Source organism: Heteronotia binoei, chromosome 8 (assembly GCF_032191835.1).
Source record: "Heteronotia binoei isolate CCM8104 ecotype False Entrance Well chromosome 8, APGP_CSIRO_Hbin_v1, whole genome shotgun sequence".
Classification (NCBI taxonomy): domain Eukaryota; kingdom Metazoa; phylum Chordata; class Lepidosauria; order Squamata; family Gekkonidae; genus Heteronotia; species Heteronotia binoei.
Genome location: NC_083230.1, coordinates 82,606 through 104,531, shown reverse-complemented (window position 1 = coordinate 104,531; position 21,926 = coordinate 82,606).

The window sequence follows — 21,926 nt, the reverse complement described above, 5'->3', positions numbered from 1 at the left end:
GACATAGTTACTACGTATTGCAATTTCATCATTGCTTGTATGAAACCGATCCATTTATTTCCACAAAGAATTCCATTGTAAACGGATTAGAACAAAATGGAGAATATTAGAAAAATGCTTAGCGAATGTTTGTTATGGTTACCTTGAATTACATAGTAAGTAGATTTTTGTTATCATTATATGTTACTTATTGCTATCTCATCATTGCTTTTATGAATCCTATCAATCTCTTTCCACAAAGAATCCCATTGTAAACTGAAGAGAATTAAACGGAGAATTTTAGAAAAACACTTGGCGACTGTTTGTTGTGGTTACATTGAATTACATAGATTTAGTCCTTGATGTCTCCGCAGCACTGTTATGAATGTTCAATCGCTTTCCACTATGAACACCAATGTATGCTTAATAGAATGCTACGTAGACTTATGGAAAATAAGTATTGTTATAATTATATAAGATTAAATAGTTACTAGATACTGCTATCTCGTCATTGCTTGTATGAATTCGATCAATCTCTTTCCATAAAGAATGCCATTGTAAACTGATTAGAATTAAATGGAGAATTTTAGAAAAACACTTCGCGAATCTTTGTTATGGTTACCTTGAATTACATAGATTTAGTTCTACTTGATATCTCCGCTGATCTGTTATAAATCCGTTCAATCGCTTTCCACTATGAACACCAATGTAAGCTTAAGAGAATGCTATGTAGAATTTTGGAAAAACAGTAAGTAAATGTTTGTTAAAATTACATAAGATTACAGTTACTAGGTATTGGTATCTCCTCATTGCTTTTATAAATCCGATCAATCTATTTCCACAAAGAATCCCATTTTAAACTGATTAGAATTAAATGGAGAATATTAGAAAAACTCTTAGCGAATCTTTGTTATGGTTACCTTAAATTACATAGATTTAGTCCTACTTGATATCTCCGCAGTTCTGTTATGAATCCGTTCAATCGCTTTCCACTATGAACACCAATGTAACCTTAATAGAATGCAATGTAGAATTATGGAAAAACAGTAAGTAGGTGGTTATTATAATTATATAAGATTACATAGTTACTAGATATTGCTATCTCGTCAGTGCTTGTATGAATCCGATCCATCTCTTTCCAGAAAGAATCCCATTGTAAACTGATTAGAATAAAACGGAGCATTTTAGAAAAACAGCGAATTTTTGTTATGGTTACCTTGAATTACATAGTAGGTAGATTTTTTTTATCATTATATAAGTTACTTACTCCTATCTCATCATTGCTTTTATGAATCCTATCAATCTCTTTCCACAAAGAATCCCATTATAAACTGAATAGAATTAAACGGAGAATCTTAGAAAAACACTTGGCGACCGTTTGTTATGGTTACATTGAATTACATAGATTTAGTCCGTGATTTCTCCGCAGTACTGTTACGAATGTTCAATCGCTTTCCACTATGAACACCAATGTATGCTTAATAGAATGCTACGTAGACTTATGGAAAATAAGTTTTGTTAAAATTATATAAGATTAAATAGTAACTAGGTACTGCTATCTCGTCGTTCCTTCTATGAATTCGATCAATCTCTTTCCATAAAGAATGCCATTGTAAACTGATTAGAATTAAATGGAGAATTTTAGAAAAACACTTCGCGAATCTTTGTTATGGTTACCTTGAATTACATAGATTTAGTCCTACTTGATATCTCCGCAGTTCTGTTATGAATCCATTCAATCGCTTTCCGCTATGAACACCAATGTAAGCTTAATAAATGCCATGTAGAATTATGGAAAAACAGAAAGTAGATGTTTGTTATAATTATATAAGATTTCATAGTTACTAGATATTGCTGTCTTGTCATTGCTTGTATGAATCCGATCCATCTCTTTCCAAAAAGAATCCCATTGTAAACTGATTAGAATTGAACTGAATATTTTAGAAAAACACTTAGCGAATGTTTTCTATGGTAACCTTGAATTACATATATTTAGTCCTGCTTTATATCTCCTTAGTACTGGCATGAATCCGTTCAATCGTTTTCCACTAGGAACACCAATGTAATCATAATAGAATGCTAGGTAGAATTATGGAAAATCAGTAAGCAGATGTTTGTTATAATTATATGAGATTGCATATTTACTAGATATGGCTATCTCGTGATTGCTTTTATGAATCCGATAAATCTCTTTCCACAAGGAATCCCCTACTAAACTGATTAGAATTAAACAGAGAAATTTAGAAAAACACTTAGAGAATGTTTATTGTGGTTACCTTGAATTACATAGATTTACTAATGCTTGCTATCTCCGCAGCGCTGTTACGAATCTGTTCTATCACTTGCACTATGAACACCAATGTAAGCATAATAAAATGCTACGTAGAATTATGGAAAAACAGCAAGTAGATGTTTGTTATAATTATATAAGATGACATAGTTACTAGGTATTGCAATCTCCTCATTGCTTTCATAACTCCGATCCATCTCTTTCCACAAAGAATCCCATTGTAAACTGATTAGAATAAAATGTAGAATTTTAGAAAAACACTTCGCGAATGTTTGTTATGCTTACCTTGAAATAAGTACATTTAGTCCTACTTGATGTCTCCGCTGTTCTGTTATAAATCCGTTCAATCGCTTTCCACTATGAACACCAATGTAAGCATAATAGAATGCTATGTAGAATTACGGAAAATAAGTAAGTAGATGTTTGTTATAATTATATAAGATTACATAGTCATTGGATATTGCTATCTCATCATTGCTTGTTTGATCCCGATCATTCTCTTTCCAAAAAGAAAGGCGTAAACTGATTAAAATTAAACAGAATTTTAGAAAAACACATAGAGAATGTTTATTATGGTTACCTTGAATTACATAGATTTAGTACTGCTTTATGTCTCCGTAGTGCTGGCATGAATGCGTTCAATCTTTAGCCACTATGAACACCAATGTAAGCATTATAGAATGCTACGTAGAATTATGGAAAATCATTAGGTAGATGTTTGTTATAATTATATAAGATTACATAGGTATTAGATATTGCTGTCTCATTATTGCTTCTATGAATCCTACCAATCTCTTTCCACAAAGAATCCTATTGTAAACTGATTAGAATGAAATGGAGAATTTTAGAAAAATACAGCGTATGTTTTTTATGTTAGTGCTGCTTTATATCTTCGTAGTGCTGGCATAAATCTGTTCAATCGCTTCCCACTATCAACACCAATGTAAGCATAATAGAATGCTATATAAAATTGTGGAAAAACAGCAAGTAGATGTTTGTTAGAATTATGTAAGATGACATAGTTACTATGTATTGCAATCTCATCATTGCTTGTATGAATCCGATCCATTTATTTCCAGAAAGAATTCCATTGTAATCGGATTAGAATAAAACGGAGAATATTAGAAAAACGCTTAGCGAAAGTTTGTTATGGTTACCTTGAATTACATAGTAAGTAGATTTTTGTTATCATTATATGTTACTTATTGCTATCTCGTCATTGCTTAATAGAATGCTATGTAGAATTTTGGAAAAACAGTAAAGTAGAAGAAGAAGATTGTTAAAAATACAAAAGATTACAGTTACTAGGTATTGCTATCTCCTCATTGCTTTTATAAATGCGATCAATCTATTTCCACAGTACTGTTATGAATGTTCAACAGCTTTCCACTATGAACACCAATGTATGCTTAATAGAATGCTACGTAGACTTATGGTAAATAAGTAGTTTGTTATAATTGTATAAGATTAAATAGTTACTAGGTACTGCTATCTCGTCGTTACTTGTATGAATTCGATCCATCTCTTTCAATAAAGAATGCCATTGTAAACTGATTAGAATTAAATGGAGAATTTTAGAAAAACACTTCGCGAATCTTTGTTATGATTACCTTGAATTACATAGATTTAGTCCTACTTGATATCTCCGCTGTTCTGTTATAAATCCGTTCAATCGCTTTCCACTATGAACACCAATGTAAGCTTAATAGAATGCTATGTAGAATTTTGGAAAAACAGTAAGTAGATGTTTGTTATAATTACATAAGATTACAGTTACTAGGTATTGCTATCTCCTCATTGCTTTTATAAATCCGATCCATGTATTTCCACAAAGAATCTCATTGTAAACTGATAAGAGTTAAATGGAGAATTTAGAAAAACTCTTAGCGAATCTCTGTTATGGTTACCTTGAATTACATAGATTTGGTCCTACTTGATATCTTGATATTATGGGATGGAAAATAAGTATATCCAAAGCAATGGCAATTATTAATTTGGATGGTGTGGGATTAAGATCAAAAGAGGATAGTAAATGGATTAATTTGATGTTAGTAGCAGCAAGACAAGTGATAGCAAGGAATTGGAAAGAAGCTGAGGAATTGACAATTAATCACTGGAGGGATAGAATTATTAATATTATTATTTTGGAGTATTTAACGATGAAGATACGAAGAATGAACGGATTAAAGGTTAGGGAACAGGAGGAGGGGTGGTTTAGGAAGATGGTGAGATATTTGGAAAAGTTTAAACAATTTAAGACGATTGGTTGGTTAATAAGAAAATGAATGGATAAGATGTTTAAATAGAGTGACGGAGTTGTATTTGGACGAAATGTTAATAGTTATAAATTTATGGAATATTATAATGTATCTATGGCCTAGGACTCTCACAGAGGTGGATTGGTGGTGGAATACATAACAATAAAAATTTTTATAAAAAAAAAAAGAATTACATAGATTTGGTCCTACTTGATATCTCCGCAATTCTGTTATAAATCCGTTCAATCTCTTTCCACTATGTACACCAATGTAAAACAGTAAGTACATGGTTATTATAATTATATAAGATTACATAGTTACTAGATATTGCTATCTCGTCATTGCTTGTATGAAACCGATCCATCTCTTTCCACAAAGAATCCCATTGTAAACGGATTAGAATAAAATGGAGAATTTTAGAAAAACACTTAGCGAATGTTGGTTATGGTTACCTTGAATTACATAGTAGGTAGATTTTTGTTATCATTATATGTTACTTACTCCTATCTCATCATTGCTTTTATGAATCCTATTAATCTCTTTCCACAAAGAATCCCATTGTAAACAGAAGAGAATTAAATGGAGAATTTTAGAAAAACACTTGGCGACCGTTTGTTATGGTTACATTGAATTACATAGATTTAGTCCTTGATTTCTCTGCAGTACTGTTATGAACGTTCAATCGCTTTCCACTATGAACACCAATGTATGCTTAATAGAATGCTACGTAGACTTACGGAAAATAAGTATTGTTATAATTATATAAGATTAAATAGTTACTAGGTACTTCTATCTCGTCGTTGCTTGTATGAATTCGATCAATCTCTTTCCATAAAGAATGCCATTGTAAACTGATTAGAATTAAATAGAGAATTTTAGAAAAACACTTCGCGAATCTTTGTTATGATTACCTTGAATTACATAGATTTAGTCCTACTTGATATCTCCGCTGTTCTCTTATAAATCCGTTCAATCGCTTTCCACTATGAACACCAATGTAAGCTTAATAGAATGCTATGTAGAATTTTGGAAAAACAGTAAGTAGATGTTTGTTATAATTACATAAGATTACAGTTACTAGGTATTGCTATCTCCTCATTGCTTTTATAAATCCGATCCATGCATTTCCACAAATAATCTCATTGTAAACTGATAAGAGTTAAACGGAGAATTTAGAAAAACTCTTAGTGAATCTTTGTTATGGTTACCTTGAATTACATAGATTTGGTCCTACTTGATATCTCCGCAATTCTGTTATAAATCCGTTTAATTGCTTTCCACTATGAACACCAATGTAAGCTTAATAGAATGCTATGTAGAATTTTGGGGAAAAAGTAAGTAGATGATTGTTATAATTACATAAGATTACAGGTTCTAGGTATTGCTATCTCCTCATTGCTTTTATAAATCCGATCCATGCATTTCCACAAAGAATCTCATTGTAAACTGATAAGAGTTAAACGGAGAATTTAGAAGAACTCTTAGCGAATCTTTGTTATGGTTACCTTGAATTACATAGATTTGGTCCTACTTGATATCTCCGCAATTCTGTTATAAATCCGTTCAATCTCTTTCCACTATGTACACCAATGTAAGCTTAATAGAATGCTATGTAGAATTTTGGAAAAACAGTAAAGTAGATGTTTGTTAAAACTACATAAGATTACAGTTACTAGGTATTGCTATCTCCTCATTGCTTTTATAAATCCGATCAATCTATTTACACAAAGAATCCCTTTTTAAACTGATTAGAATTAAATGGAGAATTTTAGAAAAACTCTTAGCGAATCTTTATGGTTACCTTGAATTACATAGATTTAGTCCTACTTGATATCTCTGCACTTCTGTTATGAATCCATTCAATCGCTTTCCACTAGGAACACCAATGTAACCTTAATAGAATGCAATGAGGAGATAGCTTTCTACTAAGAACAGCAATGTAAGCTTAATAGAATGCTATGCAGAATTTTGGAAAAACAGTGAGTGTTTGTTATAATTACATAAGATTACAGTTACTAGGTATTGCTATCTCCTCATTGCTTTTATAAATCCAATCCATGTATTTCCACAAAGAATCTCATTGTAAACTGATTAGAATTAAACGGAGAATTTAGAACAACTCTTAGCGAATCTTTGTTATGGTTACCTTGAATTACATAGATTTGGTCCTACTTGATATCTCTGCAGCTCTGTTATAAATCCGTTCAATCTCTTTCCACTATGTACACCAATGTAAGCTTAATAGAATGCTATGTAGAATTTTGGAAAAACAGTAAGTAGATGATTGTTATAATTACATAAGATTACAGGTACTAGGTATTGCTATCTCCTCATTGCTTTAATAAATCCGATCCATGTATTTCCACAAAGAATCTCATTGTAAACTGATAAGAGTTAAACGGAGAATTTAGAAGAACTCTTAGCGAATCTTTGTTATGGTTACCTTGAATTACATAGATTCGGTCCTACTTGATATCTCCGCACTTCTGTTATAAATCCGTTCAATCGCTTTCCACTATGAACACCAATGTAAGCTTAATAGAATGCTATGTAGAATTTTGGAAAAAAAGTAAGTAGATGATTGTTATAATTACATAAGATTACAGGTTCTAGGTATTGCTATCTCCTCATTGCTTTTATAAATCCGATCCATGTATTTCCACAAAGAATCTCATTGTAAACTGATAAGAGTTAAACGGAGAATTTAGAAGAACTCTTAGCGAATCTTTGTTATGGTTACCTTGAATTACATAGATTTGGTCCTACTTGATATCTCCGCAATTCTGTTATAAATCCGTTCAATCTCTTTCCACTATGTACACCAATGTAAGCTAAATAAAATGCTATGTAGAATTTTGGAAAAACAGTAAAGTAGATGTTTGTTAAAACTGCATAAGATTACAGTTACTAGGTATTGCTATCTCCTCATTGCTTTTATAAATCCGATCAATCTATTTACACAAAAAATCCCTTTTAAAACTGATTAGAATTAAATGGAGAATTTTAGAAAAACTCTTAGCGAATCTTTATGGTTACCTTGAATTACATAGATTTAGTCCTACTTGATATCTCTGCAGTTCTGTTATGAATCCATTCAATCGCTTTCCACTAGGAACACCAATGTAACCTTAATAGAATACAATGAGGAGATAGCTTTCTACTAAGAACAGCAATGTAAGCTTAATAGAATGCTATGTAGAATTTTGGAAAAACAGTAAAGTAGATGTTTGTTAAAACTACATAAGATTACAGTTACTTGGTATTGCTATCTCCTCATCGCTTTTATAAATCCGATCAATCTATTTACACAAAGAATCCCATTTTAAACTGATTAGAATTAAACGGAGAATTTAGAACAACTCTTAGCGAATCTTTGTTATGGTTACCTTGAATTACATAGATTTGGTCCTACTTGATATCTCTGCAGCTCTGTTATAAATCCGTTCAATCTCTTTCCACTATGTACACCAATGTAAGCTTAATAGAATGCTATGTAGAATTTTGGAAAAACAGTAAGTAGATGTTTGTTATAATTACATAAGATTACAGGTACTAGGTATTGCTATCTCCTCATTGCTTTAATAAATCCGATCAATCTATTTACACAAAGAATCCCATTTTAAACTGATTAGAATTAAACGGAGAATTTAGAACAACTCTTAGCGAATCTTTGTTATGGTTACCTTGAATTACATAGATTTAGTCCTACTTGATATCTCTGCAGTTCTGTTATGAATCCATTCAATCGCTTTCCACTAGGAACACCAATATAACCTTAATAGAATGCAATGAGGAGATAGCTTTCTACTAAGAACAGCAATGTAAGCTGTTATAAATCCGTTCAATCGCTTTCCACTATGTACACCAATGTAAGCTTAGTAGAATGCTTTGTAGAATTTTGGAAACACAGTAAAGTAGATGTTTGTTATAATTACATAAGATTACAGTTACTAGGTATTGCTATCTCCTCATTGCTTTTATAAATCCGATCCATGTATTTCCACAAAGAATCTCATTGCAAACTGATTAGAATTAATTGGAGAATTTAGAATAACTCTTAGCAAATCTTTGTTATGGTTACCTTGAATTACATAGATTAGGTCCTACTTGATATCTCCGCAATTCTGTTATAAATCCGTTCAATCTCTTTCCACTATGTACACCAATATAAGCTTAATAGAATGCTATGTAGAATTTTGGAAAAACAGTAAGTAGATGGTTATTATAATTATATAAGATTACATAGTTACTAGATATTGCTATCTCGTTATTGCTTGTATGAAACCGATCCATCTCTTTCCACAAAGAATCCCATTGTAAACTGATTAGAATAAAACGGAGAATTTTAGAGAAACGCTTAGCGAATGTTTGTTATGGTTACCTTGAATTACATAGTTTTGGTCCTACTTGATATCTCTGCTATTCTGTTATAAATCCGTTCAATCTCTTTCCGCTATGTACACCAATGTAAAACAGTAAGTAGATGGTTATTAGAATTATATACGATTACATAGTTACTAGATATTGCTATCTCGTCATTGCTTGTATGAAACCGATCCATCTCTTTCCACAAAGAATCCCATTGTAAACGGATTAGAATAAAATGGAGAATTTTAGAAAAACACTTAGCGAATGTTTGTTATGGTTACCTTGAATTACATAGATTTAGTCTTGCTTGATGTCTCCGCAGTAGTGTTATGAATCCGTTCAATAGCTTTCCAGTATGAACCCCAATGTAAATTTAATAGAATGCTATGTAGAATTATGGAAAAACAGTAAGTAGATGTTTGTTATAATTCTAAAAGATTACGTATATACTAGGTATTGCTATCTCATCAATGCTTATATGAATCCGATCAAACTCCTTCCAGATAGAATGTCATTTTAAACTGATTAGAATTATACCGAGAATTTTATAAAAACACTTAGCGAAGGTTTGTTATGGTTACCTTGAATTACATAGATTTAGTCCTGCTTAATATATCTCCTCAGTACTGTTATGAATCCGTTCAATGGCTTTCCAGTATGAACCCCAATGTAAGCTTCATAGAATGCGATGTAGAATTATGGAAAAACACTAAGTAGATGTTTGTTATAATTCTATAAGATTACGTATTTACTAGCTATTGCTATCTCATCAATGCTTATATGAATCCCATCAATCTCCTTCCTGAAGGAATGCCATTGTAAACTGATTAAAATTAAACGGAGAATTTTAGAAAAACACTTAGGGAAGGTTTGTTATGGTAACCTTGAATTACATAGATTTAGTCCTGCTTGATATCTCCTCAGTACTGTTATAAATCCGTTCAATGGCTTTCCTGTATGAACTCCAATGTAAGCTTCATAGAATGCTATGTAGAATTTTGGAAAAACAGTAAGTAGATGCTTGGTATAATTATATCAGATTACATAGCTGCTAAAAATATCTATCTCCTCATTCCTTCTATGATTCTGATCAAACTCCTGCCGCAAGGAATGCCATTGTAAACTGATTAGAATTAAACGGAGAATTTTAGAAAAACACTTAGCGAATGTTTGTTATGGTTACCTTGAATTACATAGATTTAGTCCTGCTTGATGTCTCCACAGTACTGTAATGAATCTGTTCAATAGCTTTCCAGTATGAACCCCAATGTAAGCTTAATAGAATGCTATGTAGAATTATGGAAAAACAGTAAGTAGATGTTTCTTATAATTCTATAAGATTACGTATTTACTAGGTATTGCTATGTCATCAATGCTTATATGAATCCGATCAAACTCATTCCAGAAAGAATGCCATTGTAAACCGATTAGTATTAAATGGAGAATTTTAGAAAAACACTTGGCGAATGTTTGTTATGGTAACCTTGAATTAGATAGATTTAGTCCTGCTTTATAAATCCGCTCTACTGTTATGAATCCGTTCAATCGCTTTCCGCTATGAACCCCAATGTAAGCTTAATAGAATGCTGTGTAGAATTATGGAAAAACACTAAGTAGATGTTTGTTATAATTCTATAAGATTACGTATTTACTAGCTATTGCTATCTCATCAATGCTTATATGAATCCGATCAAACTCCTTCCAGAAAGAATGCCATTGTAAACTGATTAGAATTAAACGGAGAATTTTAGAAAAACACTTAGCGAAGGTTTGTTGTGGTTACCTTGAATTACACAGATTTAGTCCTGCTTGATATCTCCTCAGTACTGTTATAAATCCGTTCAATGGCTTTCCTGTATGAACTCCAATGTAAGCTTCATAGAATGCTATGTAGAATTATGGAAAAACAGTAAGTAGATGCTTGGTATAATTATATCAGATTACATAGCTGCTAAAAATATCTATCTCCACATTCCTTCTATGATTCTGATCAAACTCCTGCCGCAAAGAATGCCATTGTAAACTGATTAGAATTAAACGGAGAATTTTAGAAAAACACTTAGCGAAGGTTTGTTATGGTTACCTTGGATTACATAGATTTAGTCCTGCTTGATATCTCCTCAGTACTGTTATAAATCCGTTCAATGGCTTTCCAGTATGAACCCCAATGTAAGCTTCATAGAATGCTATGTAGAATTATGGAAAAACAGTAAGTAGATGTTTGTTATAATTCTATAAAATTACGTATATACTAGGTATTGCTATCTCATCAATGCTTATATGAATCCGATCAAACTCCTTCTAGATAGAATGTCATTTTAAACTGATTAGAATTATATGGAGAATTTTATAAAAACACTTAGTGAAGGTTTGTTATGGTTACCTTGAATTACATAGATTTAGTCCTGCTTGATATCTCCTCAGTACTGTTATAAATCCGTTCAATGGCTTTCCTGTATGAACTCCAATGTAAGCTTCATAGAATGCTATGTAGAATTATGGAAAAACAGTAAGTAGATGTTTGTTATAATTCTATAAAATTACGTATTTACTAGGTATTGCTATTTCAGCAATGCTTGTATGAATCCGATGAAACGCCTTCCAGAAAGAATGCCATTGTAAACTGATTAGTATTAAATGGAGAATTTTAGAAAAACACTTGGCGAATGTTTGTTATGGTAACCTTGAATTAGATAGATTTAGTCCTGCTTTATATCTCTGCTATACTGTTATGAATCCGTTCAATCGCTTTCCGCTATGAACCCCAATGTAAGCTTAATAGAATGCTGTGTAGAATTTTGGAAAAACAGTAAGTAGATGTTTGTTATAATTCTATAAGATTACGTATTTACTAGGTATTGCTATCTCATCAATGCTTATATGAATCCGATCAAACTCATTCCAGAAAGAATGCCATTGTCAACTGATTAGTATTAAATGGAGAATTTTAGAAAAACACTTGGCGAATGTTTGTTATGGTAACCTTGAATTAGATAGATTTAGTCCTGCTTTATATCTCCGCTATACTGTTATGAATCCGTTCAATCGCTTTCCGCTATGAACCCCAATGTAAGCTTAATAGAATGCTGTGTAGAATTTTGGAAAAACACTAAGTAGATGTTTGTTATAATTCTATAAGATTACATATTTACTATGTATTGCTATCTCATCAATGCTTGTATGAATCCGATCAAACTCATTCCAGAAAGAATGCCATTGTAAACTGATTAGTATTAAATGGAGAATTTTATGGTTTGTTATGGTTACCTTGTATTACATAGATTTAGTCCTGCTTGATATCTCCTGAGTACTATTATAAATCCGTTCAATGGCTTTCCTGTATGAACTCCAATGTAAGCTTCATAGAATGCTACGTAGAATTATGGAAAAACAGTAAGTAGATGCTTGCAATAATTATATCTGATTACATAGCTGCTAAACATATCTATCTCCTCATTCCTTCTATGATTCTGATCAAACTCCTGCCGCAAAGAATGCCATTGTAAACTGATAAGAATTAAACAGAGAATTTTAGAAAAACACTTAGCGAATGTTTCTTATGGTTACCTTGAATTACATAGATTTAGTCCTGCTTGATGTCTCCACAGTATTGTAATGAATCTGTTCAATGGCTTTCCAGTATGAACCCCAATGTAAGCTTAATAGAATGCTATGTAGAATTATGGAAAAACAGTAAGTAGATGTTTCTTATAATTCTATAAAATTACGTATTTACTAGGTATTGCTATCTCAGCAATGCTTGTATGAATCCGATGAAACGCCTTCCAGAAAGAATGCCATTGTAAACTGATTAGTATTAAATGGAGAATTTTAGAAAAACACTTAGCGAATGTTTCTTATGGTTACCTTGAATTACATAGATTTAGTCCTGCTTGATGTCTCCACAGTATTGTAATGAATCTGTTCAATGGCTTTCCAGTATGAACCCCAATGTAAGCTTAATAGAATGCTATGTAGAATTATGGAAAAACAGTAAGTAGATGTTTCTTATAATTCTATAAAATTACGTATTTACTAGGTATTGCTATCTCAGCAATGCTTGTATGAATCCGATGAAACGCCTTCCAGAAAGAATGCCATTGTAAACTGATTAGTATTAAATGGAGAATTTTAGAAAAACACTTGGCGAATGTTTGTTATGGTAACCTTGAATTAGATAGATTTAGTCCTGCTTTATATCTCCGCTATACTGTTATGAATCCATTCAATCGCTGTCCGCTATGAACCCCAATGTAAGCTTAATAGAATGCTGTGTAGAATTTTGGAAAAACAGTAAGTAGATGTTTGTTATAATTCTATAAGATTACATATTTAGTAGGTATTGCTATCTCATCAGTGCTTGTATGAATCCGATCAAACTCATTCCAGAAATAATGCCATTGTAAACTGATTAAATGGAGAATTTTAGAAAAACACTTGGTGAATTTTTGTTATGGTAACCTTGAATTAGATAGATTTAGTCCTGCTTTATATCTCTGCTATACTGTTATAATAATAATAATAATAATAATAATAATAATAATATTTTATTTTTATATCCCGCCCTCCCCGCCAGGCGGGCTCAGGGCGGCTAACAGACATGGGGATCCCATGATTCACATAAAACAACATAAACAGTTTTAAATATATCAGTCACAAATAAATTATTTAAAATAGTTAAAATATATAAAATGGTGCTAAAATACTGTATCATAATGTACGCAAGATGGCTAGATGTCCATTCGTTGGATTAATCAAGTTCTATCTCAAAAGCCAGCTGGAAAAGAAATGTTTTGCAAGCCCTGCGGAACTGGTTCAGGTCCCGCAGGGCTCGCACCATCTCAGGAAGGTCGTTCCACCAACGAGGGGCTATCACCGAGAAGGCCTGCTCCCTGGTAGCCTTCAACCTAGCTTCTCTTGGCCCAGGGATTGTTAGTAAGTTCTGAGAACCGGATCTCAGCGCTCTCTGGGGCACATATGGGGAGAGGCGGTCCTTTAGGTAGGCAGGTCCTCGGCCATATAGGGCTTTAAAGGTGATGACCAGCACCTTATAGCGAACACGGTAGACAACCGGCAGCCAATGCAGATCCCGCAGCCCAGGCCGCGCAGGTTCCCACCGTGGTAGTCCCTCCAGTAGCCTGGCCGCCGCGTTCTGGACTACCTGAAGTCTCCGTGTTCGGTATAGGGGCAGCCCCATGTAGAGGGCATTGCAGTAGTCCAATCTCGAAGTGACCGTTGCGTGGATCACAGTTGCTAGGTCGGTGCGCTCCAAGAAGGGAGCCAACTGCCTCGCCCTCTTAAGGTGAAAGAAGGCGGATCTAGCAGTGGCGGCTACCTGGGCCTCCATTGATAAAGAGGATTCCAGTAGCACTCCCAGGCTCTTGACTTTGCGCACTGGTACCAGTGGCGCACCGTCAAAGGCCGGTAAAGTGATCTCCCCTCCCGGTCCGCCGCGGCCCACGCAAAGGACCTCAGTCTTCGCCGGATTCAACTTCAGCCCGCTCAGCCTGAGCCAGTCAGCCACGGCTTGTAATGCCCGGTCCAAATTTGTAGGGACATCGCCAGCCCGGCCGTCCATCAATAGATAGAGCTGGGTGTCATCTGCGTATTGATGACAACCCAGCCCATACCTCCGTGCAATCTGGGCAAGGGGGCGCATAAAGATGTTAAACAACATCGGGGAGAGAACTGCCCCCTGAGGCACACCACAATGAAGTGGGTATCTCTGAGACAGCTCCCCCCCAATTGCCACCCTTTGTCCCCGACCATCAAGAAAGGAGGAGAGCCACTGTAAGGCTAGCCCCCGAATTCCTGCGTCGGCGAGGCGGCGGGTCAGCAGCTGATGGTCGACCATATCGAACGCAGCCGATAGGTCTAGCAACAGCAATACCGCCGAGCCGCCTCGATCCAGTTGTCGTCGGAGGTCATCCATGAGGGCGACCAGGACTGTTTCCGTCCCATGGCCCGGGCGGAAGCCGGACTGGCATGGGTCTAGGACGGAAGCGTCCTCCAGAAATTCCTGTAACTGCACCGCCACAGCCCTCTCGATAATTTTGCCCAAAAAGGGCAAGTTTGAGACCGGCCGGTAGTGTGCCAATTCGGCCGGGTCTGATGACGGTTTTTTCAGGAGAGGGCGGACCAATGCCTCTTTCAGGGGGGTTGGAAAAACGCCTTCTGAAAGGGATCGATTTATAATATCCCGTATAGGATATCTTAATTCCTCCTGGCAGGCCTTAATTAGCCAGGAGGGGCATGGGTCCAGATCACAAGTTGTGGATCGTGCAGTGCCAAGAATTCTGTCGACTTCCTCCAAGCTGAGCGGGTCGAAGCAATCCAGAGTTAACTCAGAAGACACGCATTGGGTTTCGAGTCCACTTACTGCCTCAAAATTGGCGGGGCAGTCCTGGCGGAGCGATTGGACCTTATCCGCAAAGAATTTTGCAAAAGCCTCACAGCCAATCTCCAATTCCTTAGCTTTTGAATTGCCTTGAGGCAATGTAGTCAGATTCCGAATTATTCTAAATAATTGGGCTGGGCGCGAATTTGCGGATGCAATCTTAGCCGCAAAGTATGTTTTCTTTGCGGCCTTGATTGCCATCTCATAGGACTTCATAAACTTCCTGTAAGATGTTCTAATCGCCTCGTCACGAGTACGTCGCCATTGCCTCTCTAGCCGTCTAAGGCCTTGTTTCAGCTGGCGTAATTCCGGGGTATACCACGGAGCCAGCTTAGTCCGAGGTCGCAGAGGGCGCCGAGGTGCGATTTCCTCGATGGCCCCAGAGAGCCGGCTATTCCAGGTCTCAATCAGGCCATCGAGGGAATCGCCAGAGGGCCAGGGGTCCCGTAGAGCCATCTGGAACCGTTCCGGGTCCATTTGGCTCCGCGGGCGAGCCATAATCGGCTCCTCGCCTAAACAGGTTTGGGGGGGCATATTTACACGGGCCTTGAGAGCGAAGTGATCCGACCATGGCACTACCTCTGCGGTTATGTCGCTCACTACAATCCCGGCCGCGAAGATCAGGTCTAACATGTGTCCGGCCTGGTGAGTGGGGGTTACAACAAATTGAGAGAGTCCCAGTGTCGCCATGGAAGACACTAGGTCCGTCGCCTGACTGGAGGAATCCATTCAATCGCTTTCCGCTATGAACCCCAATGTAAGCTTAATAGAATGCTGTGTAGAATTTTGGAAAAACACTAAGTAGATGTTTGTTATAATTCTATAAGATTACGTATTTACTATGTATTGCTATCTCATCAATGCTTGTATGAATCCGATCAAACTCATTCCAGAAAGAATGCCATTGTAAACTGATTAGTATTAAATGGAGAATTTTAGAAAAACACTTAGCGAATGTTTGTTATGGTAACCTTGAATTAGATAGATTTAGTCCTGCTTTATAAATCCGCTATACTGTTATGAATCCGTTCAATCGCTTTCCGCTATGAACCCCAATGTAAGCTTAATAGAATGCTGTGTAGAATTTTGGAAAAACAGTAAGTAGATGTTTGTTATAATTCTATAAGATTACCTATATACTAGGTATGGCTATCTCATCAAATCTTATATGAATCCGATCAAATTCCTTCCAGAAAGAATGTCATTTTAAACTGATTAGAATTATACGGAGAATTTTAGAAAAACAGTTAGTGAAGTTTTGTTATGGTTACCTTGAATTACATAGATTTAGTCCTGCTTGATATCTCCTGAGTACTATTATAAATCCGTTCAATGGCTTTCCTGTATGAACTCCAATGTAAGCTTCATAGAATGCTATGTAGAATTATGGAAAAACAGTAAGTAGATGCTTGCAATAATTATATCTGATTACATAGCTGCTAAACATATCTATCTCCTCATTCCTTCTATGATTCTGATCAAACTCCTGCCGCAAAGAATGCCATTGTAAACTGATTAGAATTAAACAGAGAATTTTAGAAAAACACTTAGCGAATGTTTCTTATGGTTACCTTGAATTACATAGATTTAGTCCTGCTTGATGTCTCCACAGTATTGTAATGAATCTGTTCAATGGCTTTCCAGTATGAACCCCAATGTAAGCTTAATAGAATGCTATGTAGAATTATGGAAAAACAGTAAGTAGATGTTTCTTATAATTCTATAAAATTACGTATTTACTAGGTATTGCTATCTCAGCAATGCTTATATGAATCCGATGAAACGCCTTACAGAAAGAATGCCATTGTAAACTGATTAGTATTAAATGGAGAATTTTAGAAAAACACTTGGCGAATGTTTGTTATGGTAACCTTGAATTAGATAGATTTAGTCCTGTTTTATATCTCCGCTATACTGTTATGAATCCATTCAATCGCTGTCCGCTATGAACCCCAATGTAAGCTTAATAGAATGCTGTGTAGAATTTTGGAAAAACAGTAAGTAGATGTTTGTTATAATTCTATAAGATTACATATTTAGTAGGTATTGCTATCTCATCAGTGCTTGTATGAATCCGATCAAACTCATTCCAGAAATAATGCCATTGTAAACTGATTAAATGGAGAATTTTAGAAAAACACTTGGCGAATGCTTGTTATGGTAACCTTGAATTAGATAGATTTAGTCCTGCTTTATATCTCCGCTATACTGTTATGAATCCGTTCAATCGCTTTCAGCTATGAACCCCAATGTAAGCTTAATAGAATGCTGTGTAGAATTTTGGAAAAACAGTAAGTAGATGTTTGTTATAATTCTATAAGATTACGTATATACTAGGTATTGCTATCTCATCAATGCTTATATGAATCCGATCAAACTCCTTCTAGATAGAATGTCATTTTAAACTGATTAGAATTATATGGAGAATTTTATAAAAACACTTAGCGAAGGTTTGTTATGGTTTCCTTGAATTACATAGATTTAGTCCTGCTTAATATATCTCCTCAATACTGTTATAAATCCGTTCAATGGCTTTCCAGTATGAACCCCAATGTAAGCTTCATAGAATGCGATGTAGAATTATGGAAAAACACTAAGTAGATGTTTGTCATAATTCTATAAGATTACGTATTTACTAGCTATCTCATCAATGCTTATATGAATCCCATCAATCTCCTTCCAGAAAGAATGCCATTGTAAACTGATTAGTATTAAATGAAGAATTTTAGAAAAACACTTGGCGAATGTTTGTTATGGTAACCTTGAATTAGATAGATTTAGTCTTGCTTTATATCTCCGCTATACTGTTATGAATCCATTCAATCGCTTTCCGCTATGAATCCCAATGTAAGCTTAATAGAATGCTGTGTAGAATTTTGGAAAAACACTAAGTAGATGTTTGTTATAATTCTATAAGATTACGTATTTACTATGTATTGCTATCTCATCAATGCTTGTATGAATCCGATCAAACTCATTCCAGAAAGAATGCCATTGTAAACTGATTAGTATTAAATGGAGAATTTTAGAAAAACACTTAGCGAATGTTTGTTATGGTAACCTTGAATTAGATAGATTTAGTCCTGCTTTATATCTCCGCTATACTGTTATGAATCCGTTCAATCGCTTTCCGCTATGAACCCCAATGTAAGCTTAATAGAATGCTGTGTAGAATTTTGGAAAAACAGTAAGTAGATGTTTGTTATAATTCTATAAGATTACCTATATACTAGGTATTGCTATCTCATCAATGCTTATATGAATCCGATCAAACTCCTTCTAGATAGAATGTCATTTTAAACTGATTAGAATTATATGGAGAATTTTATAAAAACACTTAGCGAAGGTTTGTTATGGTTACCTTGAATTACATAGATTTAGTCCTGCTTAATATATCTCCTCAGTACTGTTATAAATCCGTTCAATGGCTTTCCAGTATGAACCCCAATGTAAGCTTCATAGAATGCGATGTAGAATTATGGAAAAACACTAAGTAGATGTTTGTTATAATTCTATAAGATTACGTATTTACTAGGTATTGCTATCTCAGCAATGCTTGTATGAATCCGATGAAACGCCTTCCAGAAAGAATGCCATTGTAAACTGATTAGTATTAAATGGAGAATTTTAGAAAAACACTTGGCGAATGTTTGTTATGGTAACCTTGAATTAGATAGATTTAGTCCTGCTTTATATCTCCGCTATACTGTTATGAATCCGTTCAATCGCTTTCCGCTATGAACCCCAATGTAAGCTTAATAGAATGCTGTGTAGAATTTTGGAAAAACAGTAAGTAGATGTTTGTTATAATTCTATAAGATTACGTATCTACTAGGTATTGCTATCTCAGCAATGCTTATATGAATCCGATCAAACGCCTTCCAGAAAGAATGCCATTGTAAACCGATTAGTATTAAATGGAGAATTTTAGAAAAACACTTAGCGAATGTTTGATATGGTAACCTTGATTTAGTCTTGCTTGATGTCTCCGCAGTAGTGTTATGAATCCGTTCAATAGCTTTCCAGTATCAACCCCAATGTAAACTTAATAGAATGCTATGTAGAATTATGGAAAAACAGTAAGTAGATGTTTGTTATAATTCTATAAGATTACGTATATACTAGGTATTGCTATCTCATCAATGCTTATATGAATCCGATCAAACTCCTTCTAGATAGAATGTCATTTTAAACTGATTAGAATTATATGGAGAATTTTATAAAAACACTTAGCGAAGGTTTGTTATGGTTACCTTGAATTACATAGATTTAGTCCTGCTTAATATATCTCCTCAGTACTGTTATAAATCCATTCAATGGCTTTCCAGTATGAACCCCAATGTAAGCTTCATAGAATGCGATGTAGAATTATGGAAAAACACTAAGTAGATGTTTGTTATAATTCTATAAGATTACGTATTTACTAGCTATTGCTATCTAATCAATGCTTATATGAATCCCATCAATCTCCTTCCAGAAAGAATGCCATTGTAAACTGATTAGAATTAAACGGAGAATTTTAGAAAAACACTTAGTGAAGGTTTGTTATGGTTACCTTGAATTACATAGATTTAGTCCTGCTTGATATCTCCTCAGTACTGTTATAAATCCGTTCAATGGCTTTCCTGTATGAACTCCAATGTAAGCTTCATAGAATGCTATGTAGAATTATGGAAAAACAGTAAGTAGATGTTTCTTATAATTCTATAAGGTTACGTATTTACTAGGTATTGCTATCTCAGCAATGCTTGTATGAATCCGATGAAACGCCTTCCAGAAAGAATGCCATTGTAAACTGATTAGTATTAAATGGAGAATTTTAGAAAAACACTTGGCGAATGTTTGTTATGGTAACCTTGAATTAGATAGATTTAGTCCTGCTTTATATCTCCGCTATACTGTTATGAATCCGTTCAATCGCTTTCCGCTATGAACCCCAATGTAAGCTTAATAGAATGCTGTGTAGAAGTTTGGGAAAACAGTAAGTAGATGTTTGTTATCTACTAGGTATTGCTATCTCAGCAATGCTTATATGAATCCGATCAAACGCCTTCCAGAAAGAATGCCATTGTAAACCGATTAGTATTAAATGGAGAATTTTAGAAAAACACTTGGCGAATGTTTGTTATGGTAACCTTGAATTACATAGATTTAGTCTTGCTTGATGTCTCCGCAGTAGTGTTATGAATCCGTTCAATAGCTTTCCAGTATGAACCCCAATGTAAACTTAATAGAATGCTATGTAGAATTATGGAAAAACAGTAAGTAGATGTTTGTTATAATTCTATAAGATTACGTATATACTAGGTATTGCTATCTCATCAATGCTTATATGAATCCGATCAAACTCCTTCTAGATAGAATGTCATTTTAAACTGATTAGAATTATATGGAGAATTTTATAAAAACACTTAGCGAAGGTTTGTTATGGTTACCTTGAATTACATAGATTTAGTCCTGCTTAATATATCTCCTCAGTACTGTTATAAATCCGTTCAATGGCTTTCCAGTATGAACCCCAATGTAAGCTTCATAGAATGCGATGTAGAATTATGGAAAAACACTAAGTAGATGTTTGTTATAATTCTATAAGATTACGTATTTACTAGCTATTGCTATCTCATCAATGCTTATATGAATCCCATCAATCTCCTTCCAGAAAGAATGCCATTGTAAACTGATTAGAATTAAACGGAGAATTTTAGAAAAACACTTAGTGAAGGTTTGTTATGGTTACCTTGAATTACATAGATTTAGTCCTGCTTGATATCTCCTCAGTACTGTTATAAATCCGTTCAATGGCTTTCCTGTATGAACTCCAATGTAAGCTTCATAGAATGCTATGTAGAATTATGGAAAAACAGTAAGTAGATGTTTCTTATAATTCTATAAGGTTACGTATTTACTAGGTATTGCTATCTCAGCAATGCTTGTATGAATCCGATGAAACGCCTTCCAGAAAGAATGCCATTGTAAACTGATTAGTATTAAATGGAGAATTTTAGAAAAACACTTGGCGAATGTTTGTTATGGTAACCTTGAATTAGTAGATTTAGTCCTGCTTTATATCTCCGCTATACTGTTATGAATCCGTTCAATCGCTTTCCGCTATGAACCCCAATGTAAGCTTAATAGAATGCTGTGTAGAATTTTGGGAAAACAGTAAGTAGATGTTTGTTATCTATAAGATTACGTATCTACTAGGTATTGCTATCTCAGCAATGCTTAAATGAATCCGATCAAACGCCTTCCAGAAAGAATGCCATTGTAAACCGATTAGTATTAAATGGAGAATTTTAGAAAAACACTTGGCGAATGTTTGTTATGGTAACCTTGAATTACATAGATTTAGTCTTGCTTGATGTCTCCGCAGTAGTGTTATGAATCCGTTCAATAGCTTTCCAGTATGAACCCCAATGTAAACTTAATAGAATGCTATGTAGAATTATGGAAAAACAGTAAGTAGATGTTTGTTATAATTCTATAAGATTACGTATATACTAGGTATTGCTATCTCATCAATGCTTATATGAATCCAATCAAACTCCTTCTAGATAGAATGTCATTTTAAACTGATTAGAATTATATGGAGAATTTTATAAAAACACTTAGCGAAGGTTTGTTATGGTTACCT